The sequence below is a fragment of the Chionomys nivalis genome, chromosome 10 (genome assembly GCF_950005125.1).
Source record: "Chionomys nivalis chromosome 10, mChiNiv1.1, whole genome shotgun sequence".
NCBI classification, from domain to species: domain Eukaryota; kingdom Metazoa; phylum Chordata; class Mammalia; order Rodentia; family Cricetidae; genus Chionomys; species Chionomys nivalis.
Window position 1 is genome coordinate 4005237 of NC_080095.1, and position 23896 is coordinate 4029132.

Genomic DNA, 23896 nt, shown 5'->3' on the forward strand with positions numbered 1-23896 from the left:
CCAGAATCATGTTCCCTCGATGGGCAAGCAGGGTTCCAGTCATCAGGCCTGTTTCCTCGACTAGTCTCATGTGACAGCACATGCCAGTGTTCTGAAACAGCAAGCATGAGCATGGCTTGTGAACTTTTAGGAGCTACCTGTGGTACAGGAGTGGGGAGTGTCACCTCTTCCTTCTATGTGCACCAATCCCTAGCACTCCAGGCAAGAAAGACAGAAACTGGGGGTGGGGGAGATGGCTCAGAGGTTAAGAGAACTGGCTGCTCTTTGAGAGGACCTGAGTTCAATTCCCAGAAACCACATGGTGGCTCACAACTATCTATAATGTGATAAGATGCCCTCTTATAACCTATAGGAATATATGCAGGCAGAATACTGTACATATAATAATAAATAAATAAATATTAAAAGAGACAGTGATTGTTTTATTTTTTAAAAAATTTTCTTCTCTAAGCAAATTTTACTAAGGAAAGCAGTTAAAGAAATTAAGAACAATTTAGAAGATTTGGGGAAAGTTGGCCAAAGCTACTTGATTTTATATTTCTGTGCCATTTTCTTCAATTCAGAAATAGAAACATAGCCCAAGCGTCTTTAAAGGCCTTGGCCCATCATGTACAGTGCAGTTGGTTGCTCAGACCTTTCTAAAATCAAAAGACTAGTCTAAAGTCAAATTCTGTACTCACTTCAGACAGTGAGCAAGACATTCTCTGTCGGAGGAGCCTCTGCCTTCCATGGAGCTTTCTTCCAGCCTCTACAGCATCTCTCCTGCCATTTCTAATAGCTTTTATCCTTCTACCATCTTCATTCAAATACATTAAATGTAATCTGTGTTATACAAGCCATTTATTTATTGTCACATCAGACATTGTAGGTCACTCACCAGATGCTAAAGAAGGAAAACCCATCAACAAATAGGCCCCATTCGTTCAGCTCAGTTGACATGTCCATTGTCTCTAACTGGGGTCCTAGGAAGGAATGTATACAAGGGAGGAGGTGGCAAGAGCACCCACTGGCTGCTGCCTGGCTCGGCTTCTGTAACTGAGTATCATTTGACCAATTGTGAGTTTTCTGAGTCTATTTCCCTCCTTTGGCAATGTTAATGCAGTGCCAAATGATAAAGATGCCCTTTGGCATTCGACACTCTTAGCCTTTAATAAAAGACACTTTTTGCATCTCAAATTGCTGCTATACATGAACAGGTTTTAGTCAACCCCTGAAGCGAACATGTACCTTCTCATTACAGGCCAACAGCAGTGAGAAAGCAATTCACTAAGCCAGAGGGTTGGCAATCACCCATATTTTCTGCTATGAGTAAATAACTTCAATTGATTTAATCATAAAAGAATAACAGGAAAACGACATTGATTTCCAAATCCCTAATGCAAGCATCACACTCTATTGACCAGGCTGCATACAAGGAGGTTGTAGGCATTTGTACAGACTCACGGCATGTCAATACTTGATCATTACTCCAACAACAAAAAAAATGGCAATTTGAACTTGTTTCAAAATGGATTGAAGTAACATTACGCAGAGCGATTGGGCAATCTAAGTGATGTCAGTGATAATATGCTGCAAAGCTCATTAGGCTAAAAAGAACAAAATCCATAAATTCTGGCCTACAGTTTTCTTGTTGACTGCAATAAGTCATTCACCCTCTCTGGTAACAGCAAAGGCACAGTAGACCTCTGCTTCAAGGGAGTAACCACACTTGGTTGTGCGGAATTCTTCCCTTGCTCACGGAGGAGAAACTCCTAGGAAGACCTATGTACATGAAGCTCTTTGGAAGTAGACGAGCTGCAGACTTTTGTCTCACAGCACACTTAAAAGGCCGTTTGTTTCTATGACACTGGCTGCTCAGTAGGGGTTTAAAAGCATAGCCAAAAACCTTTAAGAGGCCTATTTAACATAAAAATGCAAAAAAAATAGATGTGCCCCTATTTGAACACAATAAAAAGAACGGACTGAGGAATCGTGTAAATGACACTTCTAGGGAACTTGGAGAAGAACAGAGAGACCAGCAGTAATCAGAGGGTGTGCAGACACTTGGGGGATTCTGGGCTCGGGAGATGGATCAAAAGAGCCACTCTCAGTAGTTTCAGTTCCAAGCAACTCTTCCGCTTGTTTCAATTTTCCTCTTTACCTGCAAAATGAGATAGCCTGTAATCTCAGAGATCTTTTTGGCTTTAGACTAATGGTTAGGGGAGAGGATAATAGGAAAATATTGTTAAATGGGTACAGGGTTCTGAAAACGGGTGGTGGTGTGCATAAAATGGGTAAGATGATAATTATGTCCTATGTATTTTGCCAGAACTGAAGAAAAAAAAACTTCCCCTAAAGCAAATGCTTGGAAAGATATTCTCTGTCATCGTTCCTTACGGGTTGTATTTGATCACAAATGCTTCTTAACTAGTGATCAGCTCAGTGCTCATATTTTCCCCTATACTAAGATTTTTTTGAGGCAACCTCTGAACTTTTCAGTGAAAACTTCTGTCTATTGCAGAGAAGTAGCACACAGGCTCTTCCCTCCTCGCAGCCTCCCCAGCTCCTCCTGAGGTCTAAAGACCCTCGTGCACTGCCTGCTGAGCAGGGACTCCATAGTCATAACTAATCTGGGCTTACACTTGGTGTGTTTCTAGCGCAATCAAGGTCCACTGGGACAAGGAAATAATATCAAAAAGACATCTGGATCGGGCGGTGGTAGCCATGCCTTTAATTCCAGCACTCAGGAGACAGAGGCAGGCAGATCTCTGTGAGTTCAAGGCACAACACACAGACCTAACAAAAGTTTTGAAAGCTGGAAATTAGGAGAAAGGGGGTGCATTAGTTTCCATGGCAAGAAGCCTGACTTGGAATATCACTTCTGTGGCATATTAACACTGCCTTGAGTAAACACTTACCCCACTAAACCTCAATTTCCTCATCTGTGAAATGGGACTTTGGATGGGACGAACGATGGGGTCTCCTGCCACCCATAATTATATGATAAAGGGTCTTTGAAGAGACAGTGACCAGAGGAAGTTAACACTCAAGAGAACTTAGTCCCATGGCAGAAAGGTAGGACCAGAGAGAGAAAGCCTGAGGTCATGGAAGACCAGCCGGGTAGCTATTTCCACAATACCGAAAGAGCTGACGGGGACCTTGGCTAGGGTAGTGGCCATGAGACATTTCTAAGGTCGATTCAACCATAGTTAGTAAGAGAGACAAAATGACTTGGGGATTCTTAACCTGGGGAAATAAAAACGGAAGCTTTTGACAAAGTCTTTTTGAAAAGAGGAGCTTGCTTGTTCTTGAAAATCTTGATTTTAGGCTGATTCCAAGGTGCTGATATTGAAGATTCTTGGGACAGAATTGACAAAAGAAAAACCTGCTACCCAGATTAAGGAAATGATTCAGAAATACAAACAAGGGTCTCTGCACCAAAATAGTTAACAAATAATTTAAAAGAAAGTAAAAGAGCCATAACAGGAAGACAGGCATTGAATTCTGAACTCTCTGGCTTTTTGTCTGAACACAAGAAACCTCCTGGGTTAGTAGGTTGCTTGGTGGTTGGTTGGTTGGGGCGAATAAGCTTGCAGAGCCAGTTAGGTCTGTAGAGCAGTGAGGACACATGCTAACTTCCCGTTGCTAATACTAGCTACTGATCTAATGGACACAGGGAAGTTAGAATCGGGCCACAAGTTGAAGTAGATTTTCTCAGATGGTTGGTTTTACTGTGCTCCTGAGCCCACGTCACGCACTCAGCTCTCTTTGGTTCATGCGCAGTGTCCACCATTCACTCATCCCTTCCTCCAGTCTTCTCTGGAAATAGTGAGAAATGAGTTCAGACTAGAAACAACCTTTGATCAATTCTGAGCATTAGTGCAAAGATAAAAATACAAATTCTTGATAGATGCTAACCTTTAGACTGTAAGAACAAGAACTCCAGGCAGTTGTTGGGAGCGTATTCTAAAATATGTCATCATTGAATCAGCTGTTGACTCATTGTTACAGATACTATTGCACTTTAGGCATAGACTTTCCCCTCCACCACCATGTTGAAATTTCATTGCCTGTGTAACTAAGTTGAGAAATGGTAGGACCTTCAAAAGATGACTACATCCCGCCTATATCATGCTTATGAATGGACAACTGTAGCTTCCCTGGGACTGGGATCCTTTCCTACGAGAGACTGTTATGAATCAGCACCAGTGCCAACAGTCTCTTCTGTGAAGACCTGCTTACCCATCTGCTCTGTTTGCTGTGTTGTATCACAGCACATGGCTCAGACAGACTGCATCGAAATAAAAGTCTTTTCTAGGTAAATTCCTCAGTTTCTGGTATGCAGTGGCAAGAAACTAGATTAAGACAGACATCTTCAAGCTGGATGGTGGTGATGCACACCTTTAATCCCAGTACTCAGGTGGCAGAGGCAGGTGGATCTCTGAATCCAAGGCCAGCCTGTTTCACAGAGTGAGTTCCAGAACAACCAGGGCTATACAGAGAAACCTTGTCTTGAAAAACCAAAACCAAATAAAAAAACAACAAAAAAGAGAAGCATCTTTAAAACTTTATTTAATAAGTAAGAACTGGCATGCATGTAAGTAGTATCCTTTGTCAAGTAACGATACTGTGTGTACCTCACTTGGGAGGGTTTTGCCTATGATGCACGATGCCCTGGGTTCCAACCTCAGCACTAAATAGGCCGGGTGTGGTGGGATGTGCCTGCAATACCAGGGCTCAGTGGTTCTCAGTGCAGAGTCCAAGGCCAGCCTGTGATACAGAAGACACGTTATCAAAAAATAAAAGCCTTGTAAGGAAGATTTATAAAAAAACTCTAGCTCACAAAAGTGTTCAAACACTAAAAGCCCTGTGACCCTGGGGAGGGAGGGCTGTGTGCCAGCACTCTGATGGGCACTGTGACCCTGGGAAGGGAGGGCTGTGTGTACATAGACATGTGTGTTTGCATATATACACCCACATACACATGCACACATGTGCGGATCAGAGAAGAACTTGTAGAAGTTGGTTCTCTTTTTCTACCATGTGAGTTCCAGAAGTCAAACTCAAATGGTCAGGACTGGCCGCAAAGATCTTCACTAGCTGGGTCATCTCCTGGCTCTTGACTTTAAGCCAATGGATTGCTTCACTCAATGTTGTAGTGCTTTAAGGAAGAATATGTCTTAGCTGCTGTTTTATTGTGAAGAGACACCCTGACCAAAGAGGCTTATTAAAGAAAGTGTTTGATTGGGAGCCTGTGTTTACAATTTCAGAGGGTCGGCTCACAGCCATTATAATGGAGAATGTGATAGCAAGTAGGCAGGCATGACCCTGGAGTCACAGCTGAGAGCTTATAGCTGATCCACAGGTGGCAGGCAGAGGGAGAGACACTGAGCCTGCTGTGGGGTTTTGATCATTCTCATCCAAGCCACTGCAGAGCTATAATCCATTCTCCTAAAGTCTCAGGTGATTTTCTTCAAGATACAGTATTTGGAAAAAAACATGAAGTTCCCACAAAAATCCAGGAAGGAAGTTACACATGGCATGAGAAGAGACAAAGATAGGGGTATAGTTCAGTCGGCAGGCTGCTACCTTACTGTGTTTGATCTCCAGCACCACATACAGAAAAAAAAAAAAAGGAACATACCTGTGACCCCAGTACCCCAGTAGAGGCTAGTTCAAGGTCATCCTCAGATGCCTGGTTCTTTGGCGGAAAGAGCAGGGGCAAAGCCAGACCTGCTGGACTCTCCCTGGGGCTGAGCAGAATGGGGAGTGTCAGACAACCCAGCCATTGGCCACCCAAAAGAAACACACCCACTGAGTTGGGAGTCTGTTGAAGCAGGATCTCATTTAATGGCATCAGGCAGGAACTTACATAGGGTTGTGATAAGGGGTGGAGCAAGGAACAAGGGCCAATAATATTCTGCCACGTTAGCAGTGGCTGGGCAGAGACGGGCCTGGGTCCGGTAGACAGGTCTCCAAACTTGAGCTAGGTTTAGGAAGTTACACTGGCCTCACGCCCAGGCCTCACGAGGTCCAGCACTCACTCATATATACAGCTACATACACATGCACTCAGTTCTGTAGGAAGTCTGAGGTCATCCTGAGTTACCAGAGAAACCATCTAAAAACAAACAACCCAGTAATAACAAAGCCACAAAAAGCCAACTGAGGAAGGGACTCCACAGAAGAGGACTTAGCAGAAGCAATGTAAGTGGATGCTGCAGACCCCAGCTCTCTCAAAACCCTGTGAGTCTCTCAGCATTGACATCTGTATCTGGCTGTCACGAGAAGGCAGCAGCAGTGCCAAGAAGATTAAACTGGCTAACTAGAACCTGCTGAACTGGGATTTGTAAAGTGACCCACAAACGCAGGGGCTTACAAAACTGAGGAAGTAACAGTAACAGAGTAAGTCATGAAGAGTATGGGGTAGCCAGGGTGGGCACTGAGGAATCTGGGGATGCTGACAGTCTTAGCACGGTGTTTATTGCTGTGCTAAAACACCACAAGAACCAAAAGCAACTTGGAGAGGAAAGTGTTTATTTCAGCTTACAGTTTAATCCATCATGAAGGGAAGTCAGGGTAGAAATTTACAAAAGAAATAAAAACTGATGCTATTGTGATTTCTGATCTCCCCCACCTAGAAATGGTAAAAGAGATAGTATCAAAACAAACATAAGTTACTAAATGAGAGCACTTTCTAGAATTTACAGTTTAAATATTTGCATCTTAAAAGTGGACCCTGTATACCTGAATCCAGTGTAGTCTGAGGGCATAAAATAAACACACACTTTATCAAGATAGAATTTCCCAAGCTATGGAATAAGCTGTCTCTACCTTGTTTGCTTGTTTATTCTACCTATAATTTATCTATCATCTATCTATCTATCTATCTATCTATCTATCTATCTATCTATCTATCTATCTATCTATGTTCATCTTATATCATGTAAGAGAGTTCATAAGAACAAAAAGCAAACCACTAGCAAGGCTCTTGTCCTTAAGGTTGACACCAGCTTGCTTTAGGGGTAGACCTATAAATAAGCTACTTTTATAATTTTTTTTAAATGCTGCAAGATCTCCGGTGGCAGTAGGCAGCAGAAATGCTGTAGGTTCCAAATGGTGGTAGTGGGCCATGTGGCAGCAGACAGTGGGCCCTGCAAGCAGCCAGTCCCAGGCAGAGATGGCTGCCGGTCCTCGAGCAGTGGCAGGAGACAGAGACATGGATAGACACGACTTGCAGAGTGAAGTTGAATATTTATTCAGGGGGTTGTGGAGGGGAAAGAGTGAAGGGGGGACAGAGAGAGAGAGAGAGAGAGAGAGAGAGAGAGAGAAGAGGAGAAAGAGACAGAGAAGGGGGGAAGCAGAGAAGTGGGGAGAGAGGCAGAAGCAAAGCTGCCTCTCCGAGAGGAAGATGGAAAAGAGAGTGAGCTCAGGCCAGAAGCTGAAGATCAGCCTGCCTCAGCAGATGGGGGACGGAGTGGGCGTGGCTTGTCTCTTAAAGGGACCAGGGGCCAAAACCATAACATTCCCAGGTCTTCCTTATAATAAAAAGCAGGAGATTAGACATCACAGTTTGAAGGAATTGGGGCTGCGAATTCCTGCCGATTTGTGGGTGTCGTCTTTGGAAGGGGAAACCTGAGAAGGCTGTGTGCTGGGAATCTGAGAAGGCTGTGTACTGGCCACATCTTGGCATAGCTGGTCTCTTTGCTTCTGACCGGTGTCTGTGGCATGGAAATGTCTGGTATCTCTTATCCTGTTTAAGGTATTGGCAGAACAAAGAACAAAGTTAAATTAAGAAAAAAAAATTTAGGCCCAGGGAATTGAGGGGGATGTATCTGACCTGTTTAAGATAGATTCTTTAATTCGGCTCCCTGGAACTCACAAGAACTCCTTGGGTTTGTCAAAACAGAAGTTTTAGACACATAATGACTGTAGTACATTTTTGTATAATGAAAAGTATTTTTTTAAGACTATGGATGGCAGCATAAGAGAGAAATTTGATTTGAAATTTGTTTGGTGAGGTAATCTGGGAAAAGCTCTCAGCTATCAAACTGTCAGAGATCTTTGAGAAGGATAAGATTTTACTTGAGTTACTGATTAAAAAATGACAGAGAACTTACTTGGTTGGCACCCAGAGCTACTCTTTTTTGGGTCCTCCATGGTCACTGAAGGTTGCATTTGACCTTTGCTGGTTAGTGCCAGGCCTGTCAGGCTCCAGAAGACCCTGTGGGCTAAGAAATCTGTAGGAAGACAGGCCTACTTTGACCTGAGCAGCTAGGCTGTCGATTCCAGCAATTCCATCCACGTCTAGAGGTCTTTAGTTTGGATGAAAGGCATTTTTTCCCAATGGTCAGTGCTCGGCAGTCGAAGAGAACCGCAGAAGGATGTTGTTCTGTGTGTCCATTTGTCTTCTGTCTTCTTTGGAGGAAATAAGAGTCTGCTGCTAGGAGTCAACCTGTCTCTTTTGTTATGAAAAGTTTTTAAATAATTAAATACTTAAATATCACATTCCCCAGATCTCTGAGCAGTTGAGGGCTGGATTAAATATAGCTGCAGTATACTGCATCTTAACAGGCAAGATCCAAACTCGTAAAAGGGCAGAAAGAAGAAACTGCTGGCAATGGAAGGTTAATGCCAGAACTGACGATGGTAGAGAACAGTTTAATATTAAATATAAGGCATTTTTATAAGAGACTTAAAAGTACATACCAGTTTAAAATATGAGACTTATGATTTTGTAATCTAAAACGAGATGTAATGAACAATTATTATACACAGAAAGTGTGAACAGGAATTGGGCATCGTGGATGCCTTTGATGGGCCCTATCAAAGACCTGCCATTGCGCAAAACACATGTGACAGAGAGTTAACATGAGGGGTTTAGTGAAGACCAGGTGAAGAGGCAGGGTTTGCAGGAGTAAAACTGAGAGAGTGTGGTCACCTGACCTGGCTCTCAGCCAAGATGGTGACAGCCATATGTTGTCTGCTCTGTTGGGGAGCCGCCATGCCATAACACAAGCCGTGGGGGGTGGGGGGCAAAAGGCTGGAACCAAAAAACTGTACCAGGGCAAAAGGCTGGAACCGGAAAACTGCACCATGCCACAGCTGGAATGGAGAAGCCGGCTGGAATTTTAAAAGCCGTCTTAGTGCCTACATATTTGCCTGTACGGTGGTAGTAATTTGACAATTTCCGTAAAATGTTGGGATCAAAGGTGCCCTTAAGTGGCCATTTACAGTTTTTCTCTAAGGTATATTGGGGCCATTTTTTGGACAGAGATGGATAAGTGTGGAGGTCTGTAAGGAAGCCATTAAAGCGTGAGGCTGCAGGGTGTCCAAAGGGCGTCCCAGCAGGGAGGTTGGAGTGATAGGTCTGGACGGCTTGGCTCCCATGGTCAATGCCATGGAAACACCAGCAAAAAACCGTGGCACCTCAAGCCTACAATGAGAACGTCTCCCTGTTAAGGCGAGATGCAGATGGCACGAACATCCAGGACTCATGAAAGGGCGTCCATGTTTCACGAGTGGGGTGCTAATGGCCTAGCTGAATGTGGGCAAATTACTCAGAAATCAGAGGCTGGGCCGCACCGTAGAGGCAGTTATGATGAAAAGAAGGAAGAAAAGGAATGAAAAGAGAAAAAGAGGGAGAACTGGAGACCCTGGGGTCTCCAGGCATGGGTGAGCTGAGGGACTGGCTTAGGCCACATCATCCCAGTCATGGGCTTAGCCAAGGATGCAAGCCGGAAGTGAATGCCAGCAAAGGGAACAACCGAGGCCCTGAAGGCCGCGGTTGGGGGAAGTTCCCCTGACCCTTAAAACACCCAGGGGTTGCCGGAGCTCAAGGGTCAATTACCCAGGTTAAAAGGTGCGGTTAGGCTGACCGAAAGGGGACACTCATGATTAGAAGCTGATGTTGTTCCTAAGAGCTGCACCCAGGCAGATGGAACACGTGGGTCATTGTAGAGAAGATCCTCAGTCCTGATTCTGCCCCCAGAGGGAGCTCGGAGTCCTGAAAAATGCCTAAAGCCGGGGCGGGCGAATCATCCGAATCATGGCACCAATTTTGTTATTTTTAAAATGCTAGTGGGTCCCGGGATGGCTGGCGGAGCTGCTGCCAGTCCCAAAGCAGAGACTCGTGGGTTCCCAGGAGAGCCACCCAAGCAGGTGGATGTGAGCCCCATGCGTCCGGAGCCCCTAGCAGGTCCCCAGTGCGGAACCCCGGAGCATCTCTGCTGGGATGGCAGCTGCCAGAATGATGAAGATTCCCAGCAGCAAGCGGCGGACACATGCAGGCGTGTAGGAGACAGACATGATATGAATCAAAACTGAATCTTTATTGCTTAGAGGAGAGAGGGAGAGAGAAAAGGAGAAGAGAAGGAGAGAGAGAGAGGACCAGAGATATGTGTGCACACGCCAGAAAAGGGACAGTAAGACAGCTTCAAGATGGTGAGGGCCAGTGTTGGGGGGGGTCCACTGGGGTGGGCGTGGCTTGTCCCTTAAAGGGACCAGAAGAATAACAGCTACAGCACTGGATTCAGTGTTCCCGGGTTGAGTCCTCAGCAGGTTGGAAGCACACAGCACAGGAAACTGGTTCTCCTCATGGTCACTGGGAGTCAAAGTGACAGGGAGGGGCTCAGTCAAAGCCTAACATGCTCATCAAATGCTTGTCCCCAAAGTTCCTACCACCTGTCAATAACAACAGGTTGGTTACCAAGTCTTTTAACACATGTCTTCAGGGACATTCCAATTCAACTTAGCTCAGAGATCACCCATACACCAAGGACAAATAGGATTCCACAGTGAATACAGTTCCTCCAGTGTAAAAATAGCTGTTAAAAATGCTTAGATCCTGAGGAGGTTGAATGTGGCACAGTCAGGTCCAGGGATGTGTGGCAATGGTTAAGACTTTAAGAGGATTTGAGAACCTGACTGTGGAAGTTAAGGCTACAGAGTTGAATTTGGTGATCTTAACCTACTGTAAAAAAAAAAAAAAAAAAAAAAATAGGCTTATTAGTCCATTCCTGTTTGTTAGAGTAACTCTGAGCAACAGAAAATGCATTTAAAAGAGGACTCATTGATTAGTAAAACAGCACTTCAGTGCATAGATCTTAGAAACTATTTTGGATTCAGGGTGAACATATAAATATCCTCAGCTCAGCTCAGAGAACAGTTGATTGAATAATTGAGCAGCAAATGAGTATGATCTGATTGGACTTATCGTCACAAGGAAACAAATTGATAACCAAATCAATGCAAAGATTTATTCCAGGCCCACTGACTTCTCTTTCATTTTTTTTGCCATTAAAATGCATTATCTTTTTACAGTAGATCGCTGGAGAGACTACCAGAATAATAGAGGAAAACAAGATCATGAAATAGGTAGTGGAGAATGAACAGCAAAGATAAATGATATAACACAGCCTAGAATATCAATACCTTGTCTCCATGCATTCCCTTATGTGTCTTTGTTTGTGTTTTTATAGTTATAGAATAGCAAGTATAATACATCCACAGTAATAGGGTGGAAATCTATCTTATGTAAAGTATATTAACAACTCGTATTTGAATTTTAGAACAATAAACAATTACATCATTAATTCCCACCTCAGAATTGAGTGGCTTTCTGTTTCTAAAAGTCCATAAACATGCAAGTATTGGGAATGAAAATCCTGTACGCCTGATTTGAGCAACCTTTTAGAATATAAAAAAACGATCTCAGAGGGTTTTAATTAAATAATTTCAGTAACAGTTCTGAGAACCTTTAAAAAAAGTAACAAGATTCAAAAAAGCTACCTGAAAAACAATGTGATGAATTTGGATAAATTTAAATTCACTAGCAGTCAATCATAGATGCTAAGAATTGAGTTCCCTGCGCTTCTGACGAAGCTGGAAAGAGAAGCTTCGAGGAAGGCAGATGAACACTCCTTACAGGAATCTTTATATGTGAGTAAATGGTATGCAGACATCCTCACAGGTACAATTTTATTATCTGCATATGGCTGAAAACGGTTGGAAGTCATAAACTCACACCAAATGACATCCAAGACAAGTGTGTGTGTTGGGTGGCTTTTCACCTTGTCTCCATTTGTGTGGTGAGTAGCTGATATGATAGGCTTTTTTCTCTCACACCATAAGCCAAAGTCATCGTCCTGTCAGAAGATAATGACTTTACTATGCTGGAGTTCTGGCCCCGGTAAAGAAACAGCTTCAGAATCCACAGTCAGATTTAATGCAGAAGGGAGGGCAGAAAATGGGAAAATTGGGTGGAGAACAAAGGGAAAAACAAAACAAAACAGGAAATCCTCTAGCTGGGACGCGGGAGCCCCTCCCAGGAGCCACAAAGGCTCTCCCAGATATCCCCTTTCTCCTCCGTCAGTTCCGGACTCCAGGCTCAAAATGGCAGACAGTTTTAAGTGGGCCTCTTGTCCCTCACATTTCTGAGAGCTTAGCCTGCAGGAAACTGATCTGAGGTAAACCTACCTGCAGACTCTACTTGCAGTGTTTTCCTAAGCCCACTTTTGTCTGGCCCCTAATCCATAAGGTATTAATGTTAATCTGATATTTTTGAAGTGCTTAACGGTGTTTGTCTAGGAAAGAGGCTGTGGAAAAGCAAACTGATAGATTGGCTGGGGATCTGACAGGAATTGAAATTTGAAAAGCCAACCTACTTATTTGAAAGTGCCAAATAACCATCGTATGTTTCCCTAAAATAAGAGCCATATATAAAGGATCTGATAAGATGCCGACACTAATTTCCATGTCTGTGGCACCATTTTAGCTCCCCCATAAACCTGTAGCAGTTTTCACAGAAATATGGCTGCATGAGGCATATTTTATCTCTCAACACACAAACCTAATGACTAGAAATGTCTCAGGGTCTTAAACAGTCCCTGCCTCCAAACTGGAAGTGGTTAGCAGACACTTGACTTTTCATATGAGGAATGAGGTGCCGTGTTTGCCTAGCATGCAAGAAGCATGCATGGGTTCAGACCCCAGCACTGCCTTAAGTCAGGTATAGCGGTACACACGTATAGTCTCAACACTCAGGAGTCTGAGGCAGGAGGACCATTAGTCTAGGATAGATGGCAAGACCCAAGACGTGGCCAGGTCAACAGCGCTCTGTTCTAAAGCAAATGTCACCAAACAGCTTTTGAATGAACCCCCAGTTGTTCTAAGGACCCCGTGGGAGCTGTGCTAAACTCTACACTAAAGTGAGTATTTCAAAAGTGAGACTTCTGAGTTCTTTGGATATTATCTTAATAATGAAGTGAGTCTGAAGAGCCCAAATGTCCAGTGTTAAGCTAAATTCTATATAAGGGTGAGTGAAAAATGAATCTATACTTATTTGATTCTACTTAACTTACCTTTTGAAACTTAGATAATCATATATGACTTAAGTATATGTGTTTGTATGTTGAGTAAAATGAAATATATAATATATATAATAATATAATATATATAATATATATAAATATATAATTGAATGTAATTCAAATATACATTTTGAAAGCAAGGAGTGAGAATTAGCCAATAAGAGGCTAGAGATAATGGGTCAGGCAGCATTTTAATTAATACAGATTGCTGTGTGGTTATTTCGGGTATAAGGTAGTCGGGCAGCTGAGAGCTGGGTGGGATGAAACAAGGTGCCCCGCTCCTCGTACTACAGATTGGCGCCCAATGCAGTAAACTGACTCCATGTAAAAATTGAGAGGGCTTGAAAGAGAATTCTAGACACAAATATAGAGTTTAGCACAGCTGGCAGCGTGCCATAGCTCCTTTAAGATAAAGTTTTTCCTGACTCAGCAGCCGTACAAAAAAAGCCACACTATTTTAAAAGAGGCTTTCTGGGCCCTGCCGCCAGTGCAATTCTGGCTATGGAACATTCGTGGGCTTCAATGTTTGTGTGCCCACTCGGGGTTGGGAACAAAGCAGCTGAAACCATGCCCGTGGCTCAGCTCTTTCTGCCTGGATAGGCAGCGGGATCAGGTCTACTAGAAAGTGGCGGTTTTGAAATACCAGTTTCTGGACTGTGCCGCCATTACAACCTCTGACTCTTTTGGGAAACAGAACATTTGGAGTAAAGTGCTACAATTTGTTTGACGGCAACTAGACTTGCTGTGTGCCTAAAAGGGGGCATTGCATGCTGCAGCGCAGAGGCACAAGCAGTTCCACCATGCTAGAGGTGCAATGAGCACAGCTCAGCGGCTCCACCAAGTTGGATTGGGCGTGGCAAGCAGGCAGTATCTGTTTTTGATCTAAGACTGTCACAGCTTAGATTCTTAAGCACTAAGCGATTTAAAACTGCAAAGCAAAAATGCTCCTGGATAGTAAAGAATTACAAGACTTCTAAATGGGTCATAATATTAGATAGACATACGTAGGCTTGAGAGAGAGAAGAAAAAGAATATAGAGAATAAAGTTAATGCTTTAAAAATAAAAGGGTAAAATCTTTTTTCCCTTTCTTTTATTGAAAAAATTTCTCTCTCCTCCCAGCCTCCCATTTCCCTCCCCCTCCCCCCACTCCTCTCCCCCTCCCCCCCACTTCTCTACCCCTCCCTCTCTAGTCCAAAGAGCAGTCAGGGTTCCGTGCACTGTGGGAAGTCCAAGGTCCTCCACCCTCCATCCAGGTCTAGGAAGGTGAGCATCCAAACAGGCTAGGCTCCCACAAAGCCAGTGCATACAGTAGTATCAAAACCCAGTGCCATTGTCCTTGGCTTCTCATCAGCCCTCATTGTCTGCCATGTTCAGAGAGTTCAGTTTTATCCCATGCTTATTCAGTCCCAGTCACGCTGGCCTTGGTGAGCTCCCAATAGATCAGCCCCACTCTCTCAGTGGGTGAGTACATCAATTGTGGTCCTGACTTCCTTGCTCATGTTATTCCTCCTTCTGCTCCTCGTTTGGGCCTTGGGAGCTCAGTCCAGTGCTCCAGTGTGGGTCTCTGTCTCTATCCCCATCCATCACCAGATGAAAGTTATATGGTGATATGCAAGATATTCATCAGTATGGCTATAGGATAGGGGCATTTCAGGTTCCCTCTCCTCAGTTGCCCAACGAACTAGCTGGGGACATCTCCCTGGACACCTGGGAGCCCCTCTATAGTAGGTCTCTTGCCAACCCTAAGATGGCTCTCTTAATTAAAAAATATACCTCCCTGCTTCCATATCCACCCTTCCATTATCCCAACCATCCCATTCCCCCAAGCTCTCCCCATCCTCCCCTTCTCACTTTTCTCTCCCTAATTCCCCTTACCCCCATTCCACCCCACCCCCAAGTTCCCAATTTTTGCCCGGCAATCTTGTCTACTTCCAATATCCAGGTAGATAACTATATTTTTCTTTGGGTTCACCTTCTATTTAGCTTCTCTAGGATCACAAATTATAAGCTCAATGTCCTTGATTTATGGCTAGAAACCAATTATGAGTGAGTACATCCCATGTTCATATTTTGGGGTCTGGGATACCTCACTCAGGATAGTGTTTTCTATTTCCATCCATTTGCATGCAAAATTCAAGATGTCATTGTTTTTTACTGCTGAGTAGTACTCTAATATGTATATATTCCATGCTTTCTTCATCCATTCTTCCATTGAAGGGCATCTAGGTTGTTTCCAGGTTCTGGCTATTACAAATAATGCCGCTATGAACATAGTTGAACAAATGCTTTTGTAATATGATAGGACATCTCTTGGGTATATTCCCAAGAGTGGTAATGCTGGGTCCTGGGGTAGGTTGATCCCGAATTTCCTGAGAAACCGCCACACTGATTTAAAAGGGTAAAATCTTTAAAGAGACAGAGTACAGATGGTTATAGTTTAAAAGAAATAAAGAAAAATAAGCCACTTAAAAATGGAAAATTCACAGAGAGCTTGGATTCTGTGTATTATTGTATTTTCTTTGAATTTTTGACTACAAAGGAGCTAAATACAGAGAGACATTTCATTGTGTGTTCTTCTAAGTTAATCCAACATGTATATTATAAAGCTATCTTGACTTTAGAATTTGGGCCTAAGGATATAATGTTTGGAAAAGAGGTTCTTCTTTTGTTTTCACAGAAGATAAGACCCTGTGGATTCCAATATGGTATGATAGACCATGCCCTCCTGAAAGGTTGCTGTGAACACCTTCAAAAAATTACTTCACTCAACTGCCAGCTGAAATGAACCTAGCACATAGGTTATACCATGAAAGACCTGAATAACAGGGCCCCCATACAGCACGAAGCACTTTGGAGAGAAAAAACTATGTCCATATCCCCAAATATTGTTTATAAATGTTATTTTACATTTAAAGTAAGATATGATATAAATATGAATAATTTGCATTGGTATAAATTTTGCCTTATTGATAGAAATTTAAGGTCAATTTTGTTATATATATATATATATATATTTCTGATCTTGATTAAGGTATTGCGATTGTGTAGTTCACTAAAAATGTAATGTATAATGAAGAAATATAGGTTGTTAATGGATAATCATCAATAATAGCCAAATTTGTAGTCATGTTAGATTTTCTAGATATGTAGAGATATATTTCAGTTAGATAGACATTCTTCAAATCTTTCAAAGACTACAGAGTATGGCATTTAAATGTTTTAATAACTTAGGGCTTTTCATGGCAATGAGACACGTCTACTGCTGGCAGCACCAATCTACTTCAAGAGGAAGATGGGCATTGAAGAGGCTCCTTATGGAGTTTGATAGTCATTTGTGCAAGAAACTGCTCTTGCCTGGACTGCTGCATAAACTAGACACAAATAACCTGCAGATAGAGGACTACTGAACTTGCCTAAAGGAGAGATGATCCTTCGTGGTTCCTGATTCATGAAAGAGTCTGTGAGGTATTCTGCAGGATACAAAAGAAAGTGACTGAACTGCCTTTGAAATTTCCTGCTTCATGGAAAAGTATGCTGGATACTATGGGCCTGAAGGCTGAAGATGGATGTCCCCATGGTACAAAAGAACTTTGGGTGACTGTCCAGGCAGTGAGATGTCTCTGTCATTTCTAGAGTTTTGGAAGTTGCTTATTTCTTGTTTACTTAAATAATATTATATCCTTCTGGAGTCTTTGATGGAGTTGAAGAATGGATAGTTATAGTTTTCCTTAGTTATGATAAAAGATAAAATATATATAAATATTGTAATTGTAATTCTTGCTTTATAACTGTTTTGCTATATGTAATTTTACTATGTTAAAGTTAAAGCCTTCTTTTTTGTTTAAACAGAAAAAGGGGAAATGGTGTAGGAAGGTCTTCTGTCTATCTGTTGCTTTTATTGGTTGAATAAAGAAATTGCCTTGGCCTTTTGGTAGGACAGCACTTAGGTAGGCAGAGTAGCAGAATGGAATGCTGGGAAGAAGAGAGTCAGAGAGAGCCACTATGGAGATGCCAGATCAGACATGCTAAATCTTTCCCAGTAAGCCACGGCCTTGTGGTTCTACATAGATTATTAGATATGGGTTAAAGCAAGATGTGAGAGTTAGCCAGTTAGAGGCTAGAGATAATGAGCCAGGCAGCAATTTAATTAATACAGATTTCTGTGTGGTTATTTTGGGTATAAGCTAGCCGGGCAGCTGGTAGGCAGGCAGGATGAAACAAGATGCCCTGCTCCTTGTACTACAATAATATTTAGTAAGAGTGTGTGGTGGTTTGAATGAAAACAGTCTCCTTTGTTTGAATGCTTTTTCCCCTCTAGTTAAACCATTTAGGAAGGATTAGAAGTTATGGCCTTGTTGAGAAGGAATGTCACTGAGGGTGGGTTTGAGGACTCAAAAGTCTACCAGGCACAGTATCTCCATCTCGCTGTCTGCTGCTTGTGGACTAGGATGTAAAGATCTCAGCTGCTTCTCCAGTGCTGTGCCTGTCAGCTTCTCCACCATGAGGATCATGGACTGACCCTCTAAAGCTGTAAGCAAGTCTCCAGTTAAATGCTTTCTTTTATAAGACTTGCTTCAGTCATGGTGTTTCTTCATAGCAATAAAATAACAACCAAGAGGCACTGTAAGGATGCTTAATACTGTCATGCAGAGCTGTTGCAAAGAAATCTGATTTCTGAGCCCAGGGTTCCACATGTCCTCAGATGGCCCACCTGTGGGCAGGAGGGAACATGGAGAGCCTGGCCTAGTGACGGCACCAATGAAATTACCTTGTGCGTGTAAGAAGGAAACATGGAACCTGCAATAAACCTACGTATGAGTTTATTGGGGAGGGTACAGGCCTGGTAAAGGTCGCTGTGGAGAGAGAGAGAGAGAGAGAGAGAGAGAGAGAGAGAGAGAGAGAGAGCTGAAGATGGTGCCTCCAACTTTTAAGGGCTGCCTAGCACATGCGCACAGGGGAATGACATGGTTACATCATATGCAGATGACAGAGCTCATGCATATGCACAAAGGCTCACGCAGCTGCATCAGATGTAGGTGATTCAACCATGCAACGTGTGGGTCATGCTGGGTCCATTAAGATTCCCCAGGGGCCATTATGCACTTCTGCCTGAGGGCTTGTCCGCACATGTGTGGTCCTGGAACCCAGAAGTGTCAGCAATATTACAGCTGAATCATTACAAATACCACTGATCTATATAATTAAAATAGTTAAATATTAAGCTTTACATATATTTACTGCCATATGAAAATATAATTTGAAGTGAGATTTGGGGGGTAGAAGAGATGGACCAACTATTATCAGCTCCTGCTGCTCTTCTAGAAGACCTGAGCTCAGTTTTTACACCTAATTGAGTAGCTTACAACTGCTTGTTGCTCCAACACCCTCTATCAGGCTCTATGGGGCTCAGCACACATTTCACACACAGAGAGACACACATGCATGCACTCTCACGCACACACAGAGATATGTACACAAAAATAAAAGTGAACCTTTAAAATAAAGTGAGGCAATGCTCCTTTTTGGCACCCTCTCTCCTCTCCAGGTGCCATATTCAGAAGCATCCCCTTCACTGGCAGGCCCCACTTTGTGGATGTGCACCTTGGGGTATTCAGCTTCCCATTCTCCTACACACTGCAACCACTAAGAAGTCTTAGAAAATGCAGAGGACCTGATCTCCCATAATGAAATTTGGATTCAGTGGGCCTAGGAGGAACTTGAGCACCAATATTTTTTCTAAGGATCCCCAGTGATTCTGGTATTCTGTCAATAATGTTAAACACTGGTATATTTTTTCTTAGTTAAGTTATTTCTGATATTTTATAATTACATGCAATTTTGAAAAGGTTGAGTTCAAAAGGGCTTTGTAGCATAGCTCCAAAGCAGTTTGTCTACTGCTGAGCGTCAAGCCCAGGCACTTTACCACTTTATCCAGGACAGTTATGAGAGTGAATGGGGGATACTTGTACTCAGTATGCCATAACTACAGGTGTGTAAACCAGTTTAGTTCGGCAAACTGGGCTATCTGTTGTTGCAAGGGACTTTCCTGTTTAAACAAAAAGGAAGGCTTTAACTTTAACATAGCAAAACTACATCTAACAAAACAGTTATCTAGCAAGAATTACAGTTACAATATTTATATCTACTATATCTTTTATTATAACTAAGGAAAACTATAACTATAAATTCTTCAGTTTCATCAAAGTCTCCAAAGTCTCCAGAAGGATACAATATTACCTATGTAAACTGGAAGTGCATTATAAGCAACTTCCAAAATTCTAGAATTGGCAGAGACATCTATGTCACTGTCTGAACAGTCACCCAAAGTTCTTCTGTACTGTTGGGGCATCCATCTTCAGCCTACAGGCCCATAGTATCCAGAGACATTTCCATGAAGCAGGAAAATTTAAAGACAGTTCAGTCACTTTCTTCTATGTACTGCAGAATATCTCACAGACTCTTTCTTGAAGCAGAAACCATGAAGAATAATCTCACCTTTAGGCAAGTTCAGCAGTCATTTCTCTGTGGATTCCACATGTCCATTTCATCAGTTCAGGCAAGAGCAGTTTCTTGCCCAAATGGCTATCAAACTCCATAAAGAGTCTCTTCGATGCCCATCTTCCTCTTGAAGTAGACTGGTGCTGCCAGGAGCAGATGTGTCTCACTGTCATAAAAAGTCTTAAGTTCTTAAACATTTTAAATGCCATATTCTGAAAGATTTGAAGAATACCTATCTACTGAAATAAATCTCTATATATCTAGAAAACCTAACTAACATGACTACAAGCTTGACTTTTAAAGATGACTCTCTATTAACCTATATTTTTCATTATACTTTACATTTTTAATGAGCTACACAATCACAATACCTTAATCAAGAGCAGAAATATACATATAACAAGATTGACCTTAAATTGTATCAATAAACCAAGATCTATACTAAAGCAAATTATTCATATCTATATCATATCCACCTTTAAATATAAATAAAAAATTATAGACAATATTTGGGAATATGGGCACAGTTTGTTTAAATAAATCAGCATTTATTTAAAATATAATTGACAGAATGTAGACCATTGTCCCATATGACTTCCCCCTCTTTTTTAAAAAAATAAACAATAACTCTGAATTTAATATCTTTTGTTTAGCTTTTCTCCTGATTATTATCTATAACCAACATTCTAAACAAAGAAAAATATCTATAGTCCATTTTTGGGAGGAATGTGGGTATGGTTTTTCAGACTACTTCCTGCTGGTTAGGGATAATCTTATGGGGACCTAGAGAAAATTCAGAATTGTGATCAAGTCCTGACTGCAGTATCCTGTGAAGCTTGATCATCACAGGCAGAAGCCTTGAATCTGTTCTGGATGTGGAACTCAGACATCTGGGCCATCTGTTCTATTGGAGATTTCTCAGATGGTCTTCTTTGATCAAACCTGATTTTTCTTAACTCAGAATAAATCCATATCCTCTTATTTTCTGTGGAAACAAAAGCAATACCTCTTTTCCAAAGTAACATATCTTTTAACTTCAATTTTGAAATCAAGGTATTCTCAAAATACCTATTTTAAATTAATTCAGCAGCATTCATAAACAAATATCTTTTAGCAGCTGATGCTCCTTCCTCAGCATTCAAACAATTCAAAGAGAACAAAATAACATACAATTTCCTACATGGCTTTATTTTAACCTCTATTTCTTTTAATTTTACTTTTAATTGTTTGCTTTTTGAGACAGGTTCTCTGTGAATCTTTGGCTGTCCTTGAGCTCACAGAGATCCACCTGCCTCTGCCATGCAAGTGCTAGGATTAAAGACGTGTGCCACCACACCCAAATACTCTCTTATTTTTTCTTTTTTCTCCCAAGCCTACATATATTTTTAAACACACAGTAAACCATTTAGAGGTTTCTTCATATTTGAAGCTGTCTTTACTGTATCTCTCTCTCTTTTTCTGACCACATGAGTCTTTCATTTGCTAAGCAATAAGGGTAGGATTAAAGCTGTGGCTTTGACGACTGGATCCAGTCCATTTTTTGACTTTCTGAGAGTCCAGCCTCATGGCAGAGGTACCTGCTGTAGCCATGTTTATCGCCACAACTCCATGGTGTTTCAAGGTCCCTGACAATAAGCAAGCTGCAGCAGTCTGCTCACAAACCATACTCAATTGCTCTACTGAACCTCCTGCCTGAAAAATTCAGAGTTTGCGCTGGCAGAATGGTCCAGAAAGCTGGCATTTTAAAACAGTGTGGTTTTTTTTCTTGCTATGGCTGAAAACCAAAAAGCAGGTGGTCAGCATTTCATCAACACCATTTAGGTGCTTTGTGGCAGGGCCTCTTAAAGGAGCTGCAATATTTTACAGCTAAAGCTGAGTCAGGAAGCCTCTCTTAAATGAGACGCATTTGCCTCTAGCAAACAGAGCCCACCTGAGAAAATGCTGCTATCAATTAGCTGTGCTTAACTCTATTCTTTTTTTTTTGTCTAGAATTACTTCCCAAGCTCTCGCAGGCTTTATGTGGATACAGTTGTCCACGTGGACACCATTTGTTGCAAGGGAGGGAGCCGCTTATTCATCCCGGCTGCCCGGCTAGCTTAGCTCCAAAATAACTACACAGAAATTGTATTAATCAAATCACTGCTTGGCCCATTAGTTCTAGCCTTTTAGAACTAACTCTCACATCTTGATTTAACCCATTTCTATTAATCCGTATATCGCCACGTGGCAGTGGCTTACCGGGAAAGATTAAGTATGTCTGTCTCTGGTGGCGCCATGACATCTCTCACCTACTCCTCCTTTCTTCCTCCCAGCATTCAGTTCTGTCTTTTCCGCCTACCTAAATTCTGCCCTATCAGGCCAAAGCAGTTTCTTTATTCATTAACCAACACAATCAACACACAGAGAGAAGGACCTCCTATACCAATCTGTGGTTACACTGTTCAAAATAATGTACTCAAATTTTTTATCACCTTTTAAAAAAAGATTTATTTATTTATATGTGTGTATGAGTGTTTGGGTTCTATGTATATATACATACCATGTGTGTGCCTGGTACCTGAGGAAAGTAGAAGAGAATGTTGGATCTCTTGGAACTGAAGTTTTACATAGTGGTGAGCCTTCATATGAGTGCTGAAAACTGACCTTGGGTTCTTTACAAGGGCAGCTACCATTTCTCCAGCCCCAGGTAGCCCTTCTATAACACATTGGTAGCAATTACCTAAATGTTGTTCAAGAAAACTACACTAAGTACATCAATAGTGTTTTTTTCTAAGTACCTAAAATCTGTATCAATATGGAAAGAAATATTTATTTTAAAAAATATTTACAGACAATCTACTCAATGTAAGGTAACTGTAAATGTAATCCCAGTCTGAAGCCTCCATCTTTAGAGGCCCCACCCCTGTGCCCAGTGAACCTTGACCCCCGAAGAAGGTCTAGGTAGCCCGCCAAACCTTGAACCCCTCCCCAGAAAAGGTCCAAACCACTCCCACAGGCTATTTAAACTGCTCCTCAGAAAGTAAATACGTGGTTTTCTCTCTTTCTCTCAGTGGTTGCAATGGCGACTTTGCATTTCCCCTCTGGAGCACCCAGGAGCTCAGGTGTCTAATTAAAACTGGATATCTTTTCATTTGATCTGATTTGGTTCAATTGGGATTATTTTTGCATCAGCGGGAAGGCTCAGTTAGGAAATATTTCTAACAATAAGAAAATGATAACATTTGAGTTTCCTTCTCATAACTGCCAGGAGTTGCAGACATTCTAAACATACATAATGTTACAAGTATTGTGTCTTGTTGAATTTTACAGATATTTTGTGTGAATTTGTGTTAATTTGATCTTCTGCCCATCTTGGTATTAGAGATCTTTAAAGGTTATTTTTGCTTAATATTGATTTTTCAAAATCTAGTTATGGTTAGCTTTGCTGAATTAAAACTCACATTGTCAGTCTGCTCATCTTTTCGTAAATCTGTCACTTTAGTTTCAGTTTACTTTTTAAAAATTATTTTCAGGTTTTTAAAGTTTTTATGTATATGAATATTTTGCCTGCATGTATATTTCTACAACTTGTGCATACATGGTGTTATCAGAAGTCAGAAGAAAGCATCAGATGCCTTAGAACCAGAGTTTCAGATGGTTGTGAGTCACCATGTGGTTGCTGGACATCCAACCCTGGTTTGCTGAAAGAGAAGCACGTGCCATAAAACACCACGCCATTGCACCAGTGCCTTACAGTTCATTAATTATTTGAAACAAATATATCCGATATAAAAGGGGGCTGAGAACTTATGTTACTGGTCTGTAACAGGTAAGTAATTACCCAGCAGCATTTATTGAAAAGGAACCACACTCTGGCATTGATTTGAAGTGCCCTCCTTAGCTCTGGTGACTCTCTGTACTGCAGAACTGCCCTTTTTTATAATCCTACCTTGCCAAACTCATTGGATGTTTCTTATGTTTCAGTGCCTGACAGAAACAACCCAGGGAGGAGAGCCTTTGCCTTAGCTCACAATTTAAGGTTCTGCCTCACAGTGGGGAAGCTGAGACA